General features: G+C 40.8%; 1 protein-coding gene across 1 annotated transcript in view; it reads right to left on the reverse strand.

Annotated features, from left to right (window-relative positions):
• The window catches only part of LOC133448317 (zinc finger protein GLI1-like), a 99,274-nt gene extending 90,552 nt beyond the window's left edge, over nt 1–8,722 (reverse strand). Inside the window, exon 1 of the mRNA XM_061726722.1 lies at nt 8,403–8,722. The gene's annotated coding sequence lies outside the window, so the exon portion shown is untranslated. The remainder of the gene's footprint in view (nt 1–8,402) is intronic.
• Nucleotides 8,723–11,132: the final 2,410 nt, after the last annotated feature.

Here is an 11,132-nt window from a genome sequence, read left to right on the forward strand (position 1 = left end):
AACGCAGCAAATGACTGCAAAGAAGGCTGACTTGTTTTACATACAACCCTTCTTTAGTCTTGTTCTAATTGTTCTGTCATGAAGTTTGACACTTAACACGTGAACCGAGGCCTGTAGAATCTGAAACTAAGCTTTTGGGGCTTTGCAGGGAAGTTGGGAAGGCATTGCTACAAAGTTCACTCTTGGGATGACAGGCAGCTGTCTTAAATGTTTTTCCACTTTGCGAATAATCTTTCTTGCCGGAGAATGATCCGGAGCAAAAATGTTATACGCTGTTACTTCTGCATTTTGGCTTAATTTTTTGTTAGATAAATAATGACTCAGTGTAATATGTCAGGAGTTGTTTTTCCATCTGTGGCTGTATTTACCTCATTTTAAGACCTTGCTAAGGACCTGATGAATTTTCTCGGGGTCTGCGCCACTTCCAGTCTTGAACGACTAACGTGACCTACATGGTAGCTGGCTGTCGAGTGAGGAACGCTCCCTCTTCCGAAACATCAGGGAGTCATTCTGCAGGCTGAGATGCGGGCCCGGATCTTTCTCATGTTGAGCAAAACAAACAGCCATTGCTGGCACGAAATACAGAGGAGCCAGAATTACATCTTATCTGATCAAAGTTCATGGGCTGAGAAGTGAATATGGTCTTAAGAAAAAAGAAAGAGGAAGAAAAAAAAAAAAAAAAAAAAAAACAGTTTTTGGACCAAATCAGTCCTTAAACTTGATATCCAGTATTATTTTGGCAAAAGAAAACACCAACTGCAAAATCATTTCTCACAGAAGAAAATAGTTCAAAATAGTCCAGCAACTCTCCAGAGTTTAAAACGTGAGAAAACTTGAGATGTCATCAAGCACACTGAAAAGAGCGTGGTTGCTCAATAAGAAAATTCAAGTTGCTGGAGTGGAGTCAGTTTTAGGGCAGGGCCAGGCAGCCAGTCAGCCAGTCAGGACGGCTGAGTTGTAAATGTGTTCCAGCAGGAAACGCTTCGAAGCAAGGCGAGCAGTCTGGAGTCGGCAACTTTCCCCAGCTCCAGCTAGCGCACGCCCTCCCTGCAGCCCACCCAAGAAGCAGCCCATGGGCATAAATTTGAGAGGCTGAGTTGCTGCGGATTTAAAACAATCTGCATCTCTCTCCCTCTAACTCCTCCACATTCGCTCTGAAATGTTTCACCCGTTACTGTCTTTTGCCCTTCTTTCCTTTCCAACAAATTCCACTGTTAATGAAAATGGAAAGTTCTTTCTCAGCGCGTGCCAAGAATATTATTTTTCCAAAAGCCTTAATTAAGTTTGCAAAAATATATTACAGACACACAGATCTATATTTTTCTATGATATTACAAAGCGACCGTAAAGAAATTGCTTTATTTGTCTACTGTGAGGAAGATGTAATTAAGTTAACTTCAACAAAGTTTTTTTTCTGAAGTTAATTACATTTCACAAAATATTTTTCAATAATTTTTTGTTTTCTAAAGATATTTACACAGAAACAAACGGAGACTGTTGGTTTTCATGTATGTCTTATGACAAGAAACACTGATACTAAAGGAGAAAACATCTCGTTTAAGTTACGTTGTCACAAAATAGACAAACAATTGCACGACGTTACTTTTCTTAATTCTGAGCAGCAGTTGTACCTTCTTTGACTGGATTCAGTGTAGTTGCAGATCCTTCCCTTTAAAGTCGGAGTTATCATCCTATTTCTGCCACGACAGATGTTACTGATGTATTAAGTGCAATGTGCACCGTTTTTCTGTGGATTGTCTGATCAAAGTTCCCTTCAGTCTGAGGTGTTGTCATGAATGTGAGGCTTCTTGACTGCGGGTGCAGCTACCTTTGACCCACAGCATATTCCTGTCAGTGTATCAGTGACGGCTCGACCTGCATTTGGCTTGCAGGGGTCGTAAGTCATGAGCGTGTTGCCATGGCGCCGCCAATGTGGACCGGCTTGCCGTTATGGCATCTGAACTGGCTAAAGTGGCACGGCCAAGCCGCTGCAGCTTCTCACAACTGTCAGGGAGAGACGGAAACTAGACGGTCGAGGCCTAGCAGCAGAAAAAAAACCGAAAGGATGAGAAAGATTGAAAAAAGAGGAGGTGAAGGAGGACGGTTTATTTATACAGAAGTACAACATTTGGAAGAGAAGTAACAAAAAGAAAAGAAACACAAAGAGAAGGAATCCTTGTTTCTCTTTGTGGGTCTGAAAGGCTGCTTGAACTACTCCCTTCTCATAAACATGCCGTATAAATCAACAATACTAATGTGGTTCAGGAGATCCATTTGTTTAAATTTTGTTTTGTAGCTCTATAAACCTGAAACACTCTTAGGAATAGGTACATTTGGCTAAGTGCACATTTAACTCCATTTACTAAGGGAAATGCCCATGAAGGCCACGAAGGTCTTATTGAAACTTTATTTTGGTGAAAATAAGCCCTTGCGCTCTTTTTTTCTTTGAATTGTAAACATAACCTTCTTCTAGACCAGGGGTCGGCAACCCAAAATGTTGAAAGAGCCATATTGGACCAAAAACACAAAAAACTAATATGTCTGGAGCCGCAAAAAATGAAAAAAGTCTTGTATAAGCCTTAGAATTAAGGCAAAGGGCGAAAGTCGAAATGTCGAGAAAAAAGTCGAAATGTTGAGAAAAAAGTCAAAATGTCAAGAAAAAAGTCAAAATGTCGAGAAAAAAGTGGAAATGTCGAGATTAATGTTGAAGTACAATCTCGAGAAAAAAGTGGAAATGTCGAGAAAAAAGTGGAAATGTCGAGATTAAAAAGGAAAGGAAAAAAAGAAAAGGAAAAAAAGAGAAAATAAAGAGAAAAAAAGAAGAAAAAAAGGTCAAACATTTTTGAAAAAGCTCCAGGGAGCAAATAGGGCGGCGCTAAAGGGCTCTAGAGCCGCGTGTTGCCGACCCCTGTTCTAGACTAATATTACTCAAAAACACAAGTTAGAATCTTTCTTCTGCATCGAGCTTACCCTTCCGATTCTCCACAGCAGCTCAATTTATCAGATAACCTGACATGCATGTTCTTTGAAATGTAAGCTCAGGTTCTTGGTTTGGCTGGTAGCAATATGCCACTGCACTTTCTGTTGTCTTCATTCCATCTCCTTCCAAATGATCTAGTTCTCAACCATCTATCAACTCACATTTCAACATGATCGACTCAGTTTCAGTCGCCATTGTTTTTGGTACATGAGGCCTAAAGTCCCAGCTAGCAATCTGGACGTGTACTGTATCTGCAGAGCTCATCAGCACACAAGCATGAAGGCTCAAAACACTGGAGGCTGCCGGGCTTTACCACAGTGTACGATCAGCTCAAGCTCAATGCTGGATATTCAAAGAGTTTGAGCCCAAAGTGAAATCTGTCAAGAACTTCCAAAATCTAAAATATCTTCGGCCGGTCTCACAGCAGCCTGCACAAATGCTGGCCTGGTCTAGGGCTTAGAAAATAGCATTTTCACACAAAAAGATTAAAAAAAAAAAAATCCTGGTATATACATGTATTAAATATAAGTTTTTCCTAAATAATTTCACTCGTCAACTTTCTTCTCATTTAATTTTCTGTCACTTGTATTATGCTTAGGGTTGAGAATTAAAAACACGTGTTAACAAATAATAAACATGATTAAGTTCTGATCAGATGTTACAAAGTACATGCTTAGGGTTCAAATGTACCAAAAATGCACGATTAGGTCTTAGGTCTCGCTCTTACGTAGATGCTGCCCTTCAGAAAATCCTAAATCCTGATACCTATAACTGTAGACATGTGGTCAAGCATTTTTCTTTTTGAGATTGGGCTGAATTGCTAAATATATATATATATATATATATATATATATATATATATATATATATATATATATATATATATATATACAAAACAAGACAACACTATATCACTCTCTCTATATATATATAGAGAGTGATATAGTGTTGTCTTGTAGTGTCATGTCTGAACATGTGAAAAGACAAAGTTGACTGCTTATTTGATGACTAATGTGTTTTTGTTGCTTCTTAGAGAAATATCTCGATGCTTGTGGGGAACATTAAGGGAGAGTGTGTGTAATGTAGAACTGCAAGTCTCTCAAGAACAAATGCCAAGATTCCTCGGATGTTATCTCATCTCAGATAAGAGACTTGCTGTCCAGAGGCCCGTCATCAACACACATCAATATGAGCTGCATTTACCATCCATCCATCCATCCATCCATCCATCCATCCATCCATCCATCCATCTATGCATCCATCCATCCATCCATCCATCCATCATCCTTCCATCAATGCATCCATCCATCCATCCATCCATGCATCCATCTATCCATCATCCAACCATCCATCCATCCATCCATCCATCATCCATCCATCAATCCATCCATCCATCCATCCATCCATCCATCATCCTTCCATCAATGCATCCATCCATCCATGCATCCATCCAACCATCCATCCATCCATCCATCCATCCATCCATCCATCCATCCATCTATGCATCCATCCATCCATCCATCCATCCATCCATCCATCCATCCATCCATCCATCCATCTATGCATCCATCCATCCATCCATCCATCATCCATCCATCAATCCATCCATCCATCCATCCATCCATCATCCTTCCATCAATGCATCCATCCGTCCATCCATCCATCCATCATCCATCCATCCATCCATCCATCCATCCATCCATCCATCCAACCATCCATGCATCCATCCATCATCCATCCATCCATCCATCATCCAACCATCCATCCATCCATGCATCCATCCATCCATCCATCCAGCCATCCATCCATCCATTCATGCGTCAATTTTCTTTAAAAGTGAAACAAAGATAATATACAAGTTCACTGGAGCAGGAACAGAACTCATACGCCTGTAAAAACTCTTTCAAATCCCACTCCCATGATGCTCCTCACCCTTTTGTACAAAATCATAAGGGTACCACGACTATGACAGTTTTTCTTCTTAATGGTGAGCATCAGAGAGTGACGTCAGGCACTGTGTTGCAACAACACTAATGCATCGTAGCCATGGCAACGTGCTGGAATAATAAACACCACCTCTTCTTCACTTTCAGCCTGCCGACAGTACGGATCGACATGAGTCATCAGTGGCTGAGAACACACACATTGAAACACAGACACGGCCAAACACACTCCGACACACAGACCATGATCTGACTGGGAGGAAAAAAAAATGGCTTCCAAATCAACCTAAAAATGCAAACACACACTTGAATTACAAAATCAGCGTCATGAGAGAATTGTCTCTCCTTCCAGAAATATTACATGAAGAGGCTGCCTCTGCCCCATTCACACACTGAACTGATGTAACAGAGGGCAATGATTATCAGTGTGGGCTGCATGTAATAGCCACTCTCAACCTCACCTGGATGCTTTTAACACTTGTTTGATTTCTAATATCAACCACATGACACTATAATTAGACATGCTTTCCACACATGCATGCACACAAGTGTGTAAAAACCAAGTCAAGTAGATGGATGGGTGAAAGCATCCACCCCACCTTTTACTGTTAGCAAGCCTACATCAAATGCATATACAACGTTCCCTCAGGCGTATGTTTGCGTAAGACGCTGTGAAATAAAGCCAACATGACTTTACTGTTGCCTGCTGCGCCCTATGTTCTCATCTAGTAAACAGGGATATTTCAACACTAGAACTATTCTTTTTTTTTTGGTTTTTAATGAGGGAACAGCTGATGAGCCACAACAAGATTACAACTAATGGAAACACATGTTTCTAAAATTAGTTTAGGGCTGCCACTAGCAGTTATTTTCAATGTTATATTAATCTGTCATCTCTTTTGTTTGATCAGCTCATAAATGTTTGATCTATGAAGTTAAGGGAAATCCATAAAAATTGAAATATCTGCTGAAGTAATTACAACAAACCCAGCTGACCCCTGTCTCATTTTTCTTTTTTTGCTTTGAACTGATTGACTGTGAAGATCATTTATTTAATTTCCGCCACTGCAATTTGTTTGATACACCCTCGAATGGGTGGGAAAGCTCCAAGTGACCATGAACAATGATTTTCAGAATATTTCCCATGACTGCAACATTTCCCCTCTCTATTATGTGTGCCCTTTGGCTAATGCGATTCAAGCTTTCGAAGTGTCTAATGCCTTTGCCCTCTGGTGTCAACCCACTACTTAGTAAACCTCCCCCCAATCCTCCGCCACATTTCTGCATCATTTAGTGTAGTTAATGTCAGGGCCATCCCAATCAGAGCCACTGGCATGTGATTGTTTGCAGCACATGAAGTCTGACTGACAGGGGATAACTGGGAAAATCTTTGGCTCGGTAAAAAGACTATCTAACACCAACTTCCATTTACTTTAAGTTTAAATTGCATCCAAGCAAAATGAAATCTTGTAACACCTTACGATGTAAAAATAAGCTGCAAAAGCTTGACACTAGAAATAGGAGGTGCAATCTCTCTGTGTGCCTTGGAAGGAAGTGGAAGATGAAAAGAGAAAAGAGTAGCAAAAGGGAGTCTCTCTGAGTCAGGACTTACAGACGCGTTCTAGTTGGTTCTCTCTACAGCCCAAGCTGATCATCTCTGCATGGCCAGCCCCGGCAACTTTTGGCCAGAGCCGGCTCAGACAGACAGCTGCTATTAAACCCTGATTGTTTCAGGTTCACAGGGTGTGAAAGGGTCTGATTGAGGGGATGTGATCCCAGTGAGGGTGGTCTCTCTCCCCTTCTCTCCCTCCACCTCTACTCCTCTCTCTCGCTCTCTCTGGAAGATGGCAAAGGGGGGGAGGAGGACCCCGGGGGGGTTGCAGGCGTCACGTGACACGTGTTTCTTGTTGAGCGGACTGAAATGGATTCTGGACAAAAACACACCACTTGTTGCTGCCTGCTCCTAGGTTACATCTGTGTCACGTGACTGGAGAACAACAAAACTGAATTTTAACATCGACCTCAACAGTAAAGCCCAGGAGAGCTAATGAGGGGTCACTTTCCAAGCTTTGCTCTTCATCAAAAATTGCTTAAATAACCTCTACCATTAATTCCACCTTTCTTTGTTTTTTTTTCTATAAAGTACAAGCGGATTCCATTAAATCCAACTGTCTTCAGCCTAGTAAAAACTTATCAGAGCTGCCTTGTTACTGGCTTCCTGTATGGACTATTTGTTTAAGGGCATTCCTATTAATGAGCCTTTTGGCCTCAACACACTTGATAAAGACCAGAGAGGGTGAGGAAGCTCCCCCGTGGAGCTTTTCACACGTGGCCAAAGGACAAGTGCACTTTCGTCCCTCAAACTTGCCCGGCCTCAGTCCTGAGAGCGCTCCTCTGCAACGGGAAATGTTAAAACGCCATAACCTCTTAACCACCGGTGTTTGACTCCTGTCCGGTGCCACCGATTACAAAGCAGATCAAAAAAATGTGATAGCATGGGTGCAATCCTGTTCAATAAATCCTGTAAACGGTCTTCTTCTCAGTGGAGTCTACAAAGCCCATTCTCTTTCAATGTGAGTGTGTGTGACTGTGCAAATACTGTTAAAGAAGGCTGTGACTGTGTGTGCTCAGCACTTCTCACTGTCACTTTGGAATAAATAAGTGTTTGGCTCTTCTATTGAGTCCAGTGTTGACGCTCTTCAGTGCAGGGCCACTAACATGAAGGCCAGGAGCCTAATCTTCCCACATTAGCAGCTCCGCTCAACTATCACTGAGATAATTAGATTAGATTCGATAATCTATCTCCGATTAGAGATGGATTATGACTGTTTGCAGTCAAGTAAAAAATTAAGATGGCACGTTAATGTACATTTTTTTTCTATTTCATGGCAGGAACTTGAATTTCAAAAAGATATCGGCTCTGTAAATATTTGAGGTTGCAAGAAACAGTTTGTTTTTGTTGGTTTTGGGGCTTTTTGCCCCTTCTATCTGTGGGTGATGACCCTTGGCAAAGACAGAAGCACTTTCTTTCAGGGATCTGATGAGAAGCCGAAATGCATGAAAACTTGGATTTTTCTTGACTCTGAACGCAACCAAACCTCAGAGTGCAGCTACATTTTCTTCATTCCCCCTGGGAGGATAGAAAAGGTGGGACAAGCACTGATTTGCAGATCTGCAGACCAACTAAACCAAAGGAAAAGCCAGCGGTTACAGTGGCTGAGGCGGTGTGGTCCTTTAACACAACTCCAGCGCAACAGAAATACAGGCTCAAGAGTCCAAGACAATGCTCATCAATCACGTCCCATCACCTGAACAGATTTCAGTGGGCTGCAGATAACACAATTCCAAGTTTTTTTTTCCCTCACATAAGAAGATATGAACGTTGTCACAGCTTGCGCGCAAAAAAAAACGCAACAATAACCAGTCTATGAGTGATCGGCCGTGATTTCACGCGTGAAAAGTGGATGATCAGCGCTTACCTCAAGTGAATGCAGGAATATTCAGCATGTAAGTCTCTGACCGGGATCCCGGAGTCCTTGGAAGAGCTCAGAGGGTCCAAGGACTGTGAAAGTTTCCAGGAAAGCCTCCCCTCCGTCTCTCTCTCTCTCGCTCTCTCTTTTTTTTTCTCTCCCTTTTTTTACTTTCTGGCAAGCGCGCCCGGATGGAGATGAGTTGAGTTCTTCAGAGAAACCGAGGCATTGTCCTTTTCCTCAGAAGCGCTTCTTCATACTTTTTTTTTCTTCTTCAAAGTGGCCGTTCGCAGTCGGTGACCAAACTGCACCCCATGTTTGGCTCTGGAGTCCCAGCAGAGCGCCTTGGAGCTGGTTTGCACAGCCAATGCGGGAATGCGCACCCCCTTCTCCCCCCTTCTCCCCCCTCTCCAACTCCTTCCCTCGCTCCCTCCCTCCCTTTTCTCCAGTCTGTGGACCACCCCGAAACAGGAAGTTCACTTTTTTGTTTTTCTTAAGAAAAAAAAAAGGGACCAAAATGCCTCAGTTTTCCCCTCAAAGTTTAAGATGCACCGCAGACGCGCAGCCAAACTTTTACGCGCGACGAGTTTCCAGAGTCAGTGTGAACTTCTATGAACATTTAACGAATCACACAAAGACATTACAGCGTGCTTGTGTTTACAAAATGCCTGTATGGACACGAGTGGGTCTAAATAAAGTGGGTTCTTTATCCAGTAAGTGGGATAATCTGTCTATAAATGTTTGTGTTTACTTTAACGGTGTAACTTCATCTGCAGCCCCGTCGGACGGTGTTGGGGATGCTGCAGATTTAAGGCTGATTTATGGTTCTGCGTTAAATCGACGCGTTCAATACGCTGTAGGTTACGGCGTCGCCGCGTACCCTACGCCGTTTGGTTCTGCGCTGGTGTAACGCGGAACCATAAATCAGCCTTTACCAGTAATATCCACTACAAAACCTGGACTGGACTAAAAGAGCTAGGGATACCACTGGACTCCTATTACCGTCACAATTTATTACAAATGTCCTGGTTTTCTCTTGCAAACAGACTTTGTCTACACTGATACAAATATTGTGCTTGATCTACTTAAAAAAAATAAGCCAACTATTTGTATGAGATTATGATGTAGATCAAGAAAGACTAGTCTTTGTATAAACTACTTAATTTTTGGTATGTAAATAATACATTTTGCAAGTATAGTCAATTTAATTGTGTTAAGGTTACTTTATTTATCAAAATTAAGTTGACTTTATTTACCAAAATTAAGTTGACTTTACTTGCAAATTAATTTTGCACATACTAAAAATTGAGTAGTTTATACAAAGACTAGTCTTTCTTGATCTACATAAAAATCTCATGCAAAAAAGTTGCCTTAATTTTATTATATATTATATAAGATATTTTTTACTGTGGTGTTCTACTTAAACAAATAAAGCATGTTTCATCTAAACGTTGGTCAATCTGCCCAATAGATTAAAATTGTTAAAGGAAAAGTAAATACAACAAGATCATTGCTTGTTGTTTGTGTGTAAATGAAAAGATTACTTGGGATTACATAAATACTGCTTGTTAAGGAAAAAATGCACAATGTCTTGTTTTTTGAACAAATGCAGATTAAGTTCAAAACTAGATGTATTCATGTAAAGCAACAAACTTCATTTTTAATTGTTAATATCACAGATTTAAATATGTTATATTTACATCCGCTTAGATTTATTTTTTTAACAGTGTAGGGGGAGATTGCATTGCACGCGTAGTTGGTAAACTTTCCAAGAGGAACTAGGAAGTTGATATAGTGTGTTATATGAAACTAGCTGTAAATAATATCTAGTATGAAATTACTGTGGTTAAAAATTGTGCATTGCTGCTTTTGTTGGGGAATAGTGAATATTTATTACAGTGTCGAGAGATAGTTGAAATTCTCAGAGCAGTGTTTTAACATGACCACTCATTCTAATGGGACCTTTGCTTACTTTACAGAGCAATAATTAGGATCAGTAGGCAACCTGGACAATTCAGAGGGGATTTAAAACGACTTTAAAGCAGCTGATAAAGACACATTTTGCTTCTTTCTGGTTAAAATGGCATGACGGTAAAATGTGTATTTTCTGAGGGGAAAGTGCTAATGTGACTATGGTGATGTGGGCTTTTGGAGACGCAGCTGCTCTATTCTTTTACTGGAACTGGGTTTATGCCACAAATTGTTTTGGAACATTACTGTAAACAACAAAATTAATTCTAAGAGTTCATGAAACCTCAGCTAAATGGGAGCCAGCACAGTTAAAGGAACTTAAAGACACAGCACTGTGAAAGAAACCTTGAGTGGATCGGCTTAGATGGCATAAAAAAAAACATGATTTTTTTTCACTTTTGTTAATTTGGAAAGCATTTAACATTTTGACCCCCACTGATAAAATACTTTTAATACCAGATAAAAGTGAAAATACCCAAGTTGCATTTATTTAAACAGACCTATTGTTTTCTTTTTGGGGGGTAGGGGGTCTGTATTTATTTGTCACTTATTTGAGAAAACTGTATTCATGAGGCTGTTTTAGTTATTAGCAACAATGAAAGCTGAGTAAAAGTCTGAACAGTTGGTGACCTGAACCGAGGCTGGAGTCCATTGACAACATACGGCCAGTGGTTAAATCAGATTTTGTCAATGAGAGTCGTGGGCTTTAGTCCCAGTATATCTGCTGCTGTAGCTGCCAAGCAGGGAACTCTTGGCTCTAAATCATCC

This window comes from Cololabis saira, chromosome 8 (genome assembly GCF_033807715.1).
Source record: "Cololabis saira isolate AMF1-May2022 chromosome 8, fColSai1.1, whole genome shotgun sequence".
NCBI classification, from domain to species: domain Eukaryota; kingdom Metazoa; phylum Chordata; class Actinopteri; order Beloniformes; family Belonidae; genus Cololabis; species Cololabis saira.